This window comes from Monodon monoceros, unplaced genomic scaffold (assembly GCF_005190385.1).
Source record: "Monodon monoceros isolate NGI ecotype Baffin Bay Population unplaced genomic scaffold, NGI_Narwhal_1 Super_Scaffold_16, whole genome shotgun sequence".
Taxonomy (NCBI): Eukaryota; Metazoa; Chordata; class Mammalia; order Artiodactyla; family Monodontidae; genus Monodon; species Monodon monoceros.
This window is the reverse complement of record NW_021703772.1, coordinates 77,444,882-77,461,050: the sequence shown is the minus strand read 5'-3', so window position 1 is coordinate 77,461,050 and position 16,169 is coordinate 77,444,882. Positions and strand designations below refer to the sequence as shown.

Here is a 16,169-nt window from a genome sequence, read left to right as displayed (position 1 = left end):
TAGTTGTGTCACACGGGCTCAGTTGCTCCATGGCATGTGGGATTTTCCCAGACCAGGGCTCGAAACTGTGTCCTCTGTATTGGCAGGTGGATTCTTAACCACTGTGCCACCAGGGAAGCCCTCGTTGTTTTGGGCTTATGTTAGTTTAGGCTATGTTTCAGCAGTAGGGTGGTGAGTTAGCATTTAGTCAGAATGGCCGCTCTCCATAGGTGGCTACTGCAAGCACTGCAACCTCTGGTCGACATTAGACGTTTTGCTAATCAGCATTATGCATGTTAGAAATCAGTGTTCATAGATAAAATTAGTATTTAATTAGTTAGCATACTGGATTTAACAATCAATCCCTCATTAGTGTAATTAGTGGTATTTAAGATTAGTATATGGTTTGGCTAAAGACAATTGCCATTATTGCATGAAGAAGGTATAAAAAAACTACCGACCATTATAGCTTTGGGCATGGTAGCTGCAGTCCTGCTCTTAAGGTTTTCAACTGATTGAATCAGGCCCACTTAAATTATCCAGGATAGTACCTTTCATTTAAAGTCGACTAACTGGGCTTCCCTGGTGGTACAGTGGTTAATAATCCACCTGCCAAGGCAGGGGACATGGGTGTGAGCCTTGGTCTGGGAAGATCCCACATGCCACGGAGCAACTAAGCCCGTGTGCCACAACTACTGAAGCCTGTGTGCCACGACTACTGAAGCTTACGTGGCCTAGAGCCTGTGCTTCGCAACAAGAGATGCCATGGAAATGAGAAGCCTGCGCACCAAACGAAGAGTAGCCCTTGCTCACCGCATCTAGAAGCCTGCACATAGCAACAAAGACCCAACGCAGCCAAAAATAAATAAATAAATTAATTAAAAGAATAAAGTCAACTAATTATGGACTTTAATCACATCTGCAAAATGCCTTCATAAGCAGCACCTAGACTAGTGTTTGATTGAGAAACTGGGGACTGTAGCCTAGCCAAGTTGACATATCAAAAAGAGCATTGTGTCCCTTCTTGGTTTTATAAGCAGCCAAGGCAGGCTTGGTGCCACTCATTCCTGTCCAGGCCCCCTTCATGGTCTAATTAGAAAAGGTCACCAATTGTGTTTAGTCTCAAGGACGCCTTTGGTCTCTTTCATTATTCTTTTGTTCATAATTCTGAAAATAAAAAGTAATGTTTCTAAAGAGATTATGTTAAATAGCTTATCTTAACTTTTGTGTTTTTTACCCCCTTGAAAACCTGTTTGGACTTTCAAAATGGGCTTCTCCAGTTCAATTCTCTCATGGAAAGAGGCTTTCTCTCCAAACATATTTCACTAAACAGCTGATGTGCTCTTCTGTATTCCATACAGAGCAGTGGTGGTATCCCAGAGTGAATGGCAGGGGGACAGACATAGGATTTAGAGTCTCATGGAGTCCCATGAGTTCCATGAAGCCCAAGCTCCAGGTCCTTTCTAATGAAGTCTGGAACTGCAGGCAAATTACTTAATATATTTGAACCCTTGATTCCTCATCTATAACACGGAGGCATTGACTATAGTTCCCATCAAGAATTGTTATAAAGGTCAGAAATAGTATTGAGAAAATCACTGGAACATGGTAGTTTCTTAATAGATGACTATAATCATCACTTAACCAACAACTGTACCATCTGCTATACTAAATGCTCTAATCAATACCAGAACAACAACAGCAACAACAGCAAAACAAACACCACAGCACCAAGAGGAAGAAAAGCCTGGTGTTAATACTGCCAACATAAATATCCACATAAAACTGTCAAAGTTATAATATTGATAAAGAACAAATGGTATTTATTATCCAGTTTGTAGTAATAAATTCTTCATGACATTGAATTTCCTTTCTACCTTCTTTCAAGTTGAGACATGTGTATTTATGACATTTTCTAGCCTTTATTATTAGTCTCAAAGATGTCATTCTTTTTTTTTTTAAGATTCCATATATGTGTGTTAGCATATGGTATTTGATTTTCTCTTTTTGACTTACTTCACTCTGTATGACAGACTCTAGGTCCATCCACCTCACTACACATAACTCAATTTCGTTTCTTTTTATGGCTGAGTAATATTCCATTGTATATATGTGCCACATCTTCTTTATCCATTCATCTGTCGATGGACACTTAGGTTGCTTCCATGTCCTGGCTATTGTAAATAGAGCTGCAATGAACATTGTGGTACATGACTCTTTTGGAATTATGGTTTTCTCAGGGTATATGCACAGTAGTGGGATTGCTGGGTCATATCATAGTACTATTATTAGTTTTTTAAGGAGCCTCCATACTGTTCTCCATAGTGGCTGTATCAATTTACATTCCCACCAACAGTGCAAGAGGGTTCCCGTTTCTCCACACCCTCTCCAGCATTTATTGTTTCTAGATTTTTTGATGATGGCCATTCTGACCGGTGTGAGATGATATCTTATTGTAGTTTTGATTTGCATTTCTCTAATGATTAATGATGTTGAGCATTCTTTCATGTGTTTGTTGGCAACCTGTATATCTTCTTTGGAGAAATGTCTATTTAGGTCTTCTGTGCATTTTTGGACTGGGTTGTTTGTTTTTTGGATATTGAGCTGCATGAGCTGCTTGTAAATTTTGGAGATGAATCCTTTGTCAGTTGCTTCATTTGAAAATATTTTCTCCCATTCTGAGGGTTGTCTTTTCGTCTTGTTTATGGTTTACTTTGCTGTGCAAAAGCTTTTAAGTTTCATTAGGTCCCATTTGTTTATTTTTGTTTTTATTTCCAAAAAAATGTCATTCTTAAACAATGTCTCAGTGTCTGGATTTTGCCAGGGAAACCTGCTTTTACTATACTGTTATAAGTTTGTTGTCTTTTACTTACTCAGTATTACCACATTTCTGCTAATGTTATCCACATTTTATTTTAATATTAAACATTACAAATGGGAGGTAGTAAAATAAGCCTAGCCTTTAATAATTGGCAAAATGTAATTCCTCTTTCCTAGAACCAGAGGGTATAAGCATTTTTAATTTCTGATTTTCTTTAAATCTAATATATTTTGTGCTCTGGGTCCTAAGAAATATGTACTTGAGTTATTTGATTAGTGGCAGTAAGAAAAACCAGTTGACAAGACAATATCACATTCTTTGCAAAAGGCATGATTTTATATCTCAAAATATTTTGACTTGAAACATACAAAACAATAAATTTAATGATTTCAGAGGTATCGCCATACTGTTGGGTTTGGAGATGAATCTTCCAGATAGGGACAGCTTGAGATAAAGTTGCATATAAAAATTTGTCTTGCTTCCCTTTGCCTTCTCTGATTTTCTGTCTCCCTAATCATTGTTATTATGATTAGGGAGACATTACATAGTCCTTGAGTTAATTATGTCATGCAGTGTTCCAAACCTCACAACTGTCTTGCCCACCCCTGCCTCAAAGATTAAAATGCATTCACTACATAACTATTCCCAAAGGTTCCTCTTATCAACCAAATTAAGAGTCATTCCTCCTTCCCTTCCTCCTTTCCTTCCTCCTTTCTTATTGTGGACAAACACTGATTTCTTTAGGCTCACAGCACCAAATACTACTAAGTCCTGTGGTCATTGAGATGAAAAGGCATGGTCCTTTCCTTTAGCAAGCTTACAAAAAAGTGAAGAAGTGGACAGTGAAAACACAATATAACATTTCTGTAGTGGACATCTGTGTAAGGTGCAGAAAGCACTGAGTTCTCAGGAAATCCGTGGTTCCCAAGGAGGTGTTGCTTTGAGCTAATTTTTGAAGGAGGGTGTCTTCAGTCAGGTTGGGCTGGTATAACAAAGTACCGTAGAGTAGGTGGCTTATAAAAAATAGACATTTATTTCTTACAGTTCGGGAGTCTGGAAGTTTGAGATCAGGTGCCAGCATGGTTGGGTTCTGATAAGGAACCTCTTCTGGGTTGCAGACTGCCAACTTCTTGATGGAGAGCAGAAAGGAAGCAAACTCTCTTGTGACTCTTATAAGGGCACTGATCCCATTCATGAGGGCTCCACTCTCATAACCTCATCTAATCCTAATTATCTCCCTAAGACCCCACCTCCTAATACCATCACATTGGGGTGGGGTGGGGGAGAGTTTCAACATAAGAATGTTTTTTTGGGGGACACAAATATTCAGTTCATAAGAGGGTGACAGAGGTTTGCCAGGCAAATAAGGTGAGGGAGGAGTGTGTGTATGTGGTGGGGGGAGACTAGGGTCTTCCTGGTGGAGGAAATTGTATGCACAAAAGCTCAAATCTTTGAAACAAAAGCTCAAAGGTCTTTATTAGGAAAGCTGTCGATAACTCCAACTTCCATAATAATTCAGCAAAGGGGTGATGGTAGGTTGTACGCTGTGGGAAGGAGGGGGAAGAGATAAAACTCTTAGATAAGAGAAGAGAAACTTGCACTTTATCCTTTTGATGAGGGGACTATTGAGAAATTTTAAAATAATTGTGTGAAATTAATCATGTTTTGCTGTGGAATCTCAGAGGTGTCTCAAGAATAGAGGTGAATAGGCCATTTTAGAGGTTTTGGCACTATTCTGGCTCGGGATAAAGAAGAGAGGTGGGTATTAATTTAAAAATTCATTCATCCTTCAACAAATGCTTATTGAGTATTTACAGTATGCCAGGCATGGGGGCTACAGAGTGAATATGAATTATCTCTTCACTCACATTGCTTATAAGCCAGTGGGAAATTAGACAATCAAACAGACTCTTTTCATATTGTGTTTCCGATTTTCTCCTTTGGGGATACAATGTGTTGTATATGAAAGAATCTTTGGATGAGACCATCTGGGGTTCAGATTCTGCCTCTGTAGCTTTCTACTTAAGAGACCTTGGACAAGTTACTTGTCCTCATCAAGTAATATGGCCAGGATTTGTGAAGATGAGAGAAGAAAAATGTATGCAAAGGATTGAGAACAGTGCTGGTACATCTCTTAGCTCTCAGTTTAGAGCTAAAGGAAGAAAGAGGAGAGGGCTGGAGCCAGGCAGGTGATGGAAAGTGAGGGTACCATGTAGCCTAGGATTTACAACTTGCTAAGGAGGCCAACACAAAAACAGTGTTTCCTTAAGAAAGAGTCTGTCATTTTCTCCTTATTTCTTTCTAGCTCCTGAACTAGTAGCAGTCTGGGAGGGAGGGCGAGGTACATCCAACATAGAAGTTACTGTAATTTGTCTGCCATGACATGGATTGTCCCCGCTTCTCGATTTCTCCACTCCCAAAGTTGGTGACTTTTCACTTCAGCTGTTTCCCCTGATGCATACAGACATGCTTGACACAGGGGCCAATGGACTATTCTTCAATTCAGGTCAGACAGTTCACAGAGACAGGAGTCTAGTATTAAGAATATATAAAGTGGAAAAAAGAAAGCAGAAAAGACCACAATGGTCAGAGAAAAGGAAATGATAAGAGAATACTATCCATTTAGAGAGAGAGTTTTAGACTGGCCCGTCTTTCGCAACATTTTACATAATAAAGGCTCGGTAATTGATAATTGTCAAAATGCATGATTCTAAGGCAGTAGAATGGTCCTGGCATTTAGCAGAATGAGAGGCAACGGAGCACAAAATTGTCTGCAAGTGAACAGTGCCCACCTGACAAACATCTCTGGGCCGGGGACAATCCATAATTGTCCTTCAAATATGGATCTCACATTAAAGAAAGAAATATAAAACAATATCAGAAAAAACAAAACAAAACAAAACAATATTAGGTCTCTCACCTGAGGATAGATTAAGATCTGAAAGACAGTTCTTTTTGGAGATTGCAGTCCATAAAGTCAAGAACATTTCTTCCAGAGTTGCCACGGCAACATCTCCTTCTTATAACATGAAGGAAGATAGAGGTCATGTTGGTGGGCTGTTTAAACGTTGCTCTGATCATGTCTTTTATTTCCATGGGGGAAAGGGGAAAAAGGCAATAGGCAGGAAAAAAATAAGAATGGAAAATAAAAGAGATAAAGGGATTTTCCAAATAGATTTTGTTATTGAAGGATTCATATTAATTCAATTGGATTTAAAGTCTAATAGGAGAATCCAAAATGAAATCTCTGACACTTCAAGGTGTAATAAGTATTCAAGTATAAGATGATGCAATGGCTACTTTTGTGTTGTGGAGAGGTACTTTAAACTAGATTTGTAGGAAGAGAGGAGGCTACAAAAGCCATCACTTAAGATGTAGTCCAAGTGAAAAAACAGGTTTTCTTTAAGTTAATACAGCTTCTTTTGGTGATTTCTACTCAATATTTAAACCCACACTTTAGAATTATACAAAACCTCTGTTAAATTAGAGAATGGGATGATATCCAGCCAGGAAAATAGAAACACAGAGGTAGTTTAACAGAATTTAGTATAGGAAACTAGTTTTCAGATTTGAAGTTATTGGAAAAGTTAAAGAATAAAGCGGACATTATGTTCTGTATATTTTACCCCTGTGCTCCCCAAACACACACAGAGTGGAGGGGACAGAGAGTCAAGCCAGAGATTAGCAAAAACAGGAGCTGTATCCTGGTCACCCCACTGCTGGAGGGACAAAGGGAGAAGGTAGTGGGTACAGAACTCCAGGGGCCAGGCAACCTGGTGGGAGCAGTAACCATGGTAAGGCAGACTGGCAGGATCTAGGACCACGGAAGAGACAAGTTGCTGCTGGAAATACAATCCAAATCAGAGAGGGGGAAAAGGAGGGAGAGAAGAAAAGAAGGAAGAGAGAGAGAGAGAGAGAAAGTTTTTTTTGCATTTTCCCACCAGTGCCTCCCAGGCCAAACCTAACAAGAACCTTGTCAAGGGAGCCTGGGAAGTACTATTGCATGGATCAGCCTCCATGCAGGGCACCGGAAGGGCGCTGAATGGATCTTAGAGACAGGCAAATAAATCAGCAAAAGAAGTGTGGGAACATGAGAGAAGGCTAAAATTATGGACTAGTGAAAAGTCTGAATTATAAAGTACTTGAAATTACTTCAGAATGCATATTATATTCGACATTTTGTTTAGGGGGTCTGAGATTGTTCTAAAAAGGCCAATATCTTGGGTTTGAAGTCCAGAGATCCTGGGTGCTGCTTTCTAAAGTATAGAATCTGTGGCATCAAAGACAGCATCATTTAAGTTAGAGCAACTCTTTTTTAGTATCAGAATGAGATTCACCAGGATAAAAAATTTGGAGAATAGAATGAATTTCTTTCCTGAATAGCTAATTATACTTCTAAATTACTGCAAATAAATATACACAATATCCAATTCAATTTGAAGAACTGATCAGAAAAGTGATTGCAGTTGAGCTACAAGAAAAATTAGTGGAATGTTGATGCCAGCTCTATGCTAGAATCCCAGAATATCATCTTTGAATCTAGAGCAGTGTCTCTGGACAGCCTCTATGGTTACTATCTTTTCACTGCCTCTCCTTGTACTATTCTAGCAGGCGGTACTATTCTATTCTTCTAGTACTATTCTACTATTCTCGGCAGGCGGACTCTCAACCACTGCGCCACCAGGGAAGCTCCTTGATCGTTTGTTTTATCTTACCTTCCACAATGCTTAGGATAATGTGTGTATATAGTATAGCAGTATGTAGCATATAGAAGGAACACAAAAAGTAATCTACTAAAGGTCATGATCCCATGCTCTACCCACAACTCTTGGGCCCTTCAACAGCTCTGTGTCTTTTCCTCATGCTGTTCCCCATTGCCTTGAACAGTCTTTTCCTTTTATCTTTATGGAGAACTCCTTCTCTTTCAAGATTCAGCTTATATATCACTTATCCTCCCTAGCTATCTTTGGCTCTCCCTATCCCAGAAGTCTGACTCTCTGAAAGCAGAATAGGGCTTCCCTGGTGGCGCAGTGGTTGAGAGTCCGCCTGCCGATGCAGGGGACGCGGGTTCGTTCCCTGGTCCGGGAAGATCCCACATGCCGCAGAGTGGCTGGGCCCGTGAGCCATGGCCGCTGAGCCTGCGCGTCCGGAGCCTGTGCTCCACAACAGGAGAGGCCACAACAGTGAGGCCTGCATACTGCAAAAAAAAATAAAAAATAAAAAATAAAATAAAATAAAAGCAGAATACATTTCTCCCTTATTTGTATTCCTACGATATATAATTCATTCTTTGTTATGTAGAAAGAACCTTTAGTGTGAGAGTCAGGCAGATTTGTGTTTGAAACTCAATTATCACTTGTGGTCTTGCATATTTTGTCTTTTTTAGTGCTCAGTGTTTTGTTAAAATATGAAATTTAGGATGATAATTATTTATTTCACTGATTTCTTGAAGGGTTAAATAAAATAATGTTCAGAACTTTGCCTAAATCCTGGCACATACTGGGTACTCAATTTTTATCTATCATAATGACATTTATATTCATGTATTTTAGTTTTGTGGGCATCTATATACCTGCTATATTTTAATTGAATCTTACTTTTGTATCCCCAGAAGAAAGGACTGAAAAGGTCTATTGAATTAAATTGTTTTCTTTTTATTACACAAGTACTTCTGTGATGCTGAACACTTTATATCTGCACTATCCAATATGGTAGCCACTAGTCACATGTGATTATATTTAAATTAGTTAAAATTAAATACAATTAAAATTCAGTTCTTTATTCAAACAATGTCCACAGGTGGCTGGCAGTTACTGTATTGGACAGTGCAGATTTAAGAACATTTTCATCTTTGCAGAAAGTTCTTTTGGATGGTGCTGCTCTAGATTGCAATAGTACTGCTTCTAGCTCAGCATAATATTTCCAGCTTGGTCAGCTATCTCCTCCATCATTCTGGATCCTATATTTGTAGCAACCCAACTATGGTTTAATTTCACTTTTGAGCAGCCAAATCATACAACTAATTTATATAGAATTTACAATAAGTTAAATTACCAAGTGCTTTAACTTTTTTCTCTATAGTGCTTTCATAATATTTTGAAAGTATTGACTATACCAAGTGTTGGCAACTTTTTCTGTAAAGGGCCGGATACTAAATACTTTAGGCTTTGCAGGACATACCGTCTCTGTTGCAACTACTCAACCCTGCTATTGTAGCATGAAATCAGCCATAGACACTACGTAATAGTATGCATGTGGCTGTTTTATTTATAAACTAGGTTGTGGGCCACAGGTAGTTTCCAAGGCCTGGTCTATTTTCACAGACTTCACTGCTTCCTGTAGTGACATAGCCAGTCCTCTCTACCCTTTCCCCCTTTTTCTTTTGGATCAAAATAAGTCTACCTATAAACACTTTTAAATTTTTTTTTGCCAGACTGGAGAGAATCCAATCTCAGTTGGTACTAGGGGCTCACCTTCTCAAAGATTTCATCAGAATTCTGAAGGTTTACAGAGACCCCCAGAAAGTAAAGAGATATTAAGAGGTGCTAACATAGTATGCTTACTGTGTACCAAGCATTGTTTAAACCCATTACACCAATTAGCTCTTTTAAACCTCACAACAACCTGCTTTATTGATGAGGCAAAGAGGTAAACCCAATCTAGACAACCGCACAGTATTAGTCTCTACACAAGCTTGCTTCCAGGCAGTGCTTGTGTCCTTGCTTTGACCTCCAAACTCTTTTTTTTTAAAACAGGACAGTGGCTCAAGAACCACTTTTCTAAATATATTTCCCATACAGAATAATTTCAAGGTATAATAATTATTAGTTCCTTGTACAGTAGTCTATTTAAACAAGAATTAATCAAATAGTAAGTATGTGAAAACAGCAACACCACAAAGATTGAGCCATATTACTAGTGTAATCAAACATTAGAACAGTCTTGGAACAGGCAAGCAAAATATTCAGAAGGCTGAATCGTGGCTGCACACTTAACTGATTTCAACCATGACTTGTACACTGTGAGACAGCACAGATACCTTATGCAGATGGTTCAGTAGCAGAATGGCACTTGGTTTGCTCTTAATAGAAGCAACATAAATGCAACTGACAATCTAGAGACAGACAACGGCCTTATTCACATGCTGAAAATCTGGTTGTGTCCCTCCAGTCCACACTCCATTCACTGTGCAGTCTGTCGATGAATAAACACATAGTGCAGGATTCATTCAGTGGGATCTAGGCCTCGTGGTCTAACCAAAATCAATTCTTGGTTGATACTGCAATACCATGGGGTATGGGGGTATGACGGATACGAAGGGCCATCCTGAGGGCAGACTTGCGAAGCTGAGCAGTTCAGACACCGAAAGTTTTTGCCTCTTAGTCTCCATCTTGTCATGTAGATGAACTCCATAGTATGGTCCTTCCCCATAATTTCACCATTGCACAGCACATTCAACTCATAAGAACTTGGAAGTTTTAGTTTTAAACTTAGAAATTTTTTAATAGTTCCCATAGTTATATGTGTAGAGCACCAAATGAATTTCTTCATTAAACCCTTTACTACATTGTCCCCTGATTGTCCATTATTTCGTAAACAATCTAGACATATAGCAATCTATGGGTCACTTCTGTGATAGTCTTTATCATCTTGATTTTCATCACCTTCATCTACTTTAGGCTTGTCAACTTTTGAAGTATCATCTTGTCCATTTTCTTGAGGCTTGTTTTTCTTCCAAAATTCAGACTCCCACTCAAGTTCTTATTCTTGTAGTCCAGTGACAAACTTAAATATAATTTCCTCTAATGTGTTATCCAACTTCAACGTTTCTAACGGGTTTGTCTCATGAACCTGTTTGCCACACCTTGGACAAATCATTGCTGTCTTCAAAGTGCTGGACAATACAGGTCTTACAGAAGGTATGGAGGCATTCTGTCACTGTAGCTGGCTTGATCAGATAAAGATACAGCAGGTAAAGATTGAAATGTAAGGATTGATGCAAGGATTGAAGTGTTTCACCAGGTGTTTCCTCTGGGTAGCCATTCGTGGTTAGCTAGGACTGGCTCTAGTAGTTCAGGCAAGCAGGGGTATGAAAGTATGATCCCAGGAGCTGGTGTGGAGTTCCCAACTGGATGTGCTGAGGCATGAGAACTAAAATCCAGACTTCTCATGAAATCGCTGGTCGTCACTCCTTTTGGTGATTCTGCTTTCCCATATAGTTCTGGAGGCTGGAAGTCTGAAATCAGGAAGGCACCATGGTTGGGTGCTGGCGAGAGCCTTCTTCTGGTTTGCAGGTGGCCGACCATGGTTGTATCCTCACACATGTGAAGAGCAGAGTAGAGGAAGCAAGCTGTCTCATGATTCTTTGGCTGCACTGCAAGACATGTGGGATCTTGGTTCCTTGACCAGGGACCGCTGGACCACCTTCAAACTCTTTTTTTTTTTTTTTTTTGCGGTACGCGGGCCTCTCACTGTTGTGGTCTCTCCCGTTGCGGAGCACAGGCTCCAGACGCGCAGGCTCAGTGGCCATGGCTCACGGGCCCAGCCGCTTCGCGGCATGTGGGATCTTCCCGGACCGGGGCATGAACCCGTGTCCCCTGCATCGGCAGGCGGACTCTCAACCACTGCACCACCAGGGAAGCCCCAAACTCTTTTTTAATCTGAATACTCTCACTCCCTGCTCTTGTTGCTCCGAGGCCTTCACTCATGCACATCCCCCAAACTCAGGAGATTAGCATAAATTCTTCAAAGCTCTATAAAAGACAGGAGTGTAGTTGTCTTCTAGCAGCTTCTTGTAAGCTACAAAAATCTATTCTTTTGGTGAACCCACTGGACATAATTTTAGTCCTCTTTTACTTGTCCTTTCAGCATTTGACATGGTGGTCACTCCCCCTTGAAGTCTTTTCTCCTGACCCCTGTGATGCCCACATCTGGCTTTCCTCCCATCCTTCAGGCCAGTCTTTCTCAGTCTCTTGGAAATCTTCTCTTTTAACCTTTAAAGACTGGTCTCCCATTCTTACTTTCCTCCCTCCTCTGCACACTTTCTCTGGGTGATCTCATAAGCCCTAATGCTTTAACTATTATTTGCATGAGGATGGTTCCCACATCTTTATCTCCAGAACTTCCTGAGCTCCAGTCTTACCATCCACGCAAGCAACTTGTCCATCTGGGTGTCTCATGAGCACATACAGCTCAGCATTTCTCAAACAGAAATAATTATCTTCCCTCTTAAGCCTGCTGTTTCTCTTATATTGCCTTCCTTTTTGAATAGATTTCCAAGCTGCATATCTGCTTGTCATCTGATTCCTCCTCTGACAGCCCTACCAATTACCAAGTCCTGGAAATTTTTTTTTTTAAATAAATTTTTTAAAATTTTTGGCTGCATTGGGTCGTCTTTGCTGTGTGTGGGTTTTTCTCTAGTTGTGGCGAGCGGGGGATGCTCTTCGTTGTGGCATGTGGGCTTCTCATCACAGTGGCTTCTCTATGTTGCAGAGCACGGGCTCTAGGCGTGCGGGCTTTCAGTAGTTGTGGCGGGAGGTCTCAGTAGTTGTGGCTCATGGGCTTAGTTGCTTCACAGCATGTGGGAACTTCCCCGACCAGGGCTCAAACCCATGTCCCCTGCATTGGCATGTCCATGTCCCCTCTTAACCACTGCACTACCAGGGAAGTCCCAAGTCCTAGAAATTTTGAATTACTTTGGGAAATCACTTTCAAAACCACTTATGTCTCACTTTTGTAACTTCCACTTGCCCACTTGTCTGTATTCCTGACCATCTCATAATTGGCCTTCCTTCTATCAGTCTAGGTCTCCTTCCAGATAACTAGTCCTCATGATGCAGTCTGAGAGGTCATCCCAGTATGTAAATTGAACCATGTTATTTTCCTGCTTGAACTCTTCATTGGTTTCCTGCTGCTCTTAGAATTAACTGTGAATTTCATCAGCGACCAACAAGACCCTTCATGATCCTATCCCTTCTTACCTCTCCAGCACATCACAGTGTGTTCCTTTTCACCCTGTGCTCTGTTCATAGTGACCTTGAAGTCTTTGCATAAGCTCTTTCCTCAGCTTGGAACACATTTCCCTCAATTTGGCCACCTGGCCAACCCCTGCCCATTCCACTTTTTTTTTTTTTTTTTTTTTTGGTGAGACAGACCTGTGCTTAGATGTTGCTTGATCTCCATGCCTTCTGTGACTTCTGAGGTGCCTTCTCTAGTCCCTCAAACCAGGGTTAGGTGCCTCCTCTTTACTCTCACAGCACCTGTAACTAGTCCTATTCAGCATCTATCCTTCTAGGTTGCAATTGCCAAAGGTTGGTTATCTTTCCCATAGACTAAACTCTGGGAAGGCAGGGTTGGTCTTTCCTGCTCTTATAGCCCTACTGCTTGCACAGTGCCTAGTAGAAGCTCTATACATATTTAATAACTGAAAAAAAAAAAAGATCAGAAAGAGGAAGCTAGGAATATGGGCTCTGGAGTGAAAAAAAAGAAAAAAACCCTTGGGTTTAAATCCCACCTTTGCTCCTAATAGTTATATGACCACTGCTACTTGCTATATGACTTATGTTGACCTCCTGAAGCCTCAGTTTTGTCATATGTAACATGGGAATAATAGTAAAACGAAATTTACAGAGTTGTTTTCAGACTTTTGTGAGATAAAGCATGCAGATCAGTTAGCCCTGTGACTGGAACATGGTCATTGCTCAATAAATGTCGCTATTAGTAGTACCGTCCTTGCAAGGCACACAAAGTCTAAAACCAGACTGCCAGGATTCAAATCCTGGCTTTAAAAGCATAAACAGACTCACAGATACAAAGAACAAGCTAGTGGTTGCCAGAGGGGAGGGGGTGGGTGGGATGGGCAAAATAGGTGAAGGGGTTAAGAGGTACAGATGACCAGTTATAAAATAAAAAAGTCACATGGGTGTAATGTACAGCACAGGGAATATAGTCCATAATTTTGTAATAGCTTTGTATGGTGTGTAATCTATAAAAATATCGAATCACTATGTTGTACACCTGAAACTAATATAATACTGTAGTTCAACTATATTTCAATTTAAAAAAACCCTGGTTTTACATCCTACCAGGCATGGGACCTTGGGCAAGTCGTTAACCTCTCTGTGCCTCAGTGTCCACATCGTTAAAATGGAAAATTAACAGCATATGCCTTAAGGTATTATTGTGAGGGTGAAATGAGCGACGGTGACAAAGATTCTCTCCTTGACCAAACTTTATAGTCATGCTCTTTTGAGCCCTCTGCTCAACTAAACCTGACCCTTCGGACTTCTGTCTCCATCCTTGTAAAGTCTAATTTTAGCAAGAATCCTGTCAAGTCAGTTTAGCCAGAATACTCCACTCTTGATATCTGATCACTCTTGACATATGATCAAATTCCTCATCACCCACCATCTCCCTGGTGATGTCTGATCACCCTTACCTGCCTTCAGCAAGAATCCTGTTAGGTTGGTGTAGCAAGAATTATGCTACCCTCTGAGATAGTTTTTCATCCACAGACCCCTCTACTTTTCTCCTAGGCTATAAATTCCAGTTTTTAACTTGTTGCATTCAGAATTGAGCCCAGTTCTATATTGAGATATTTTTTCTCCTATTGCAGTAGTCCTGAATAACAATCTGTTTTTATTGTTTAAACTACTGTCAGGGTCTGGTTTTTCTCTGACACCTGGCATACTATGTCAGGCTATGGGAACATTTGCCATTATTATTGCCTGTATAAAAAGGAAACTGCCCTTGCCTAAAGGAAATAATAAAGTTTAATTTTTGTTCTTAGCCTCTTTCTGCAAGGCTAAGAAATATAACAGGAGCTGACAGTATTGTTCCAAATGAAAAGTAAAACACTGCCAGTCTTTTAGACATTGGGCCCATTCAGTGCTTAGCAGCAGATGATCATAAAAACCTAGATGTTTTTCACAAATCAGATTATATAGGGATTTGTGAACAAACCTTCACTTTCTCAGGGATTTTCTGGTATTATGCAGTGAAAAATGCTGTGTTTTGCAAAGCTCAAAACTCATGGTATCCCATGGGTAAAAATTATTTACAGGTAAGTTCAGTTGCTGTGGAATCATTTTAAATATTTTATATGATCAAAGAAGATGCTGGTAGGTTGCTTTAATATGTGATTTTTCAAATGTATAATAATGCTTTCTTTTTCTGAATTTCCACCATCCCTAGTCTTTCACTTCATGAAGAAGCATATACAACTCAGTTCTAGTCTTTTGTATTAACTCTCAGATAAACAGAATTTTCATGTCGGTTTTGGAAGTTTTCAAGAAATGTGTTTCTTATGAGAGCCTAAGAGCTGGGGGTAATTAATACACAAATGAACAAATAGTAGAAGGGGTGATATATCAATGTCAGAATTCTGTAAGTAGCAAATAACTTTTCTACAATTAGAAGCAGCATGCTTTATGATTTTAGTCACTGAATAAATAAACAGGGAGCCTGCGAAACACTGAGTCTTATAGGTGAGAATGAGTATGGGAACCAAGGAGGTAGAAGTCTGTAAGAAGCCCCAAGCTCTAACATACTAGTTTAAAGAAAAAAATCCCTAGGAGAAGGAATTGTCATGAAAAGAGGTTAAACTTGTATAAATATGGTGACTCTATTTTTATCTCCTTGCATTAATTGAAAGCTGTTTTTTTGTCTGATAACATTTCCTTTCCAGTAGAAAATTACTTACTAGGAGACAGTTTTCCACAGGTCTCTTGCGTTTCTGCATATCCTGTGAGTAGAGGCAATGGCTGCCTTTGTCTAGACTATCTTTTCAAGGATATTTGTATAGCAAACAGCCTTGGAAGATAAGATAGTGTCTCCCTTCAGAACAAAGGGCAGGCTCATCACAAAAGGTTTGGGTTCCCAAAGCTCAGGATTCCTCTTCTGCATTTCTAACCTGCTGAGTGTGCAGGTGTTTCCCTTGTCATCCCCGTGAGGGAATTCCATGTCCTGAAATGACACAAGAAAATGATAATACTCTGGCTACTACTATTGCTATAAAACTATCTATATATCTTTAGATATCTGTATCTATATATATCTATATGTATAGATATAAAGGAATCTTGTCTCTTCTGCCAGTACCCATGAAACTGTGTGTGGCAGCTAATTTGCTGCTTGCAAGTAGGGTTAAATCTCAGAACCCTTCAAAATTCTTGACAATACTTTTCTTATGTTCCATTTCCAGAAAGAAAATTTATATATTCTTTGCTCTCCCATAATAATTTCTTGTTTTGAGTTTCCTTTACATGATTTTTTTCTCATTCCTTGTCTCAGCCACCTATAAACAACATATAGAGATTTTCCTACCATTCTTAATGATTTACTGCATCACTGATCTCTCTTTCTTTTACCA

General features: G+C 39.8%; 1 pseudogene; it reads right to left on the bottom strand.

Annotated features, from left to right (window-relative positions):
• Positions 1-10,052: 10,052 nt before the first annotated feature.
• On the bottom strand, positions 10,053-10,843 carry LOC114896464 (annotated as a pseudogene).
• Between the last annotated feature and the right edge of the window lie 5,326 nt (positions 10,844-16,169).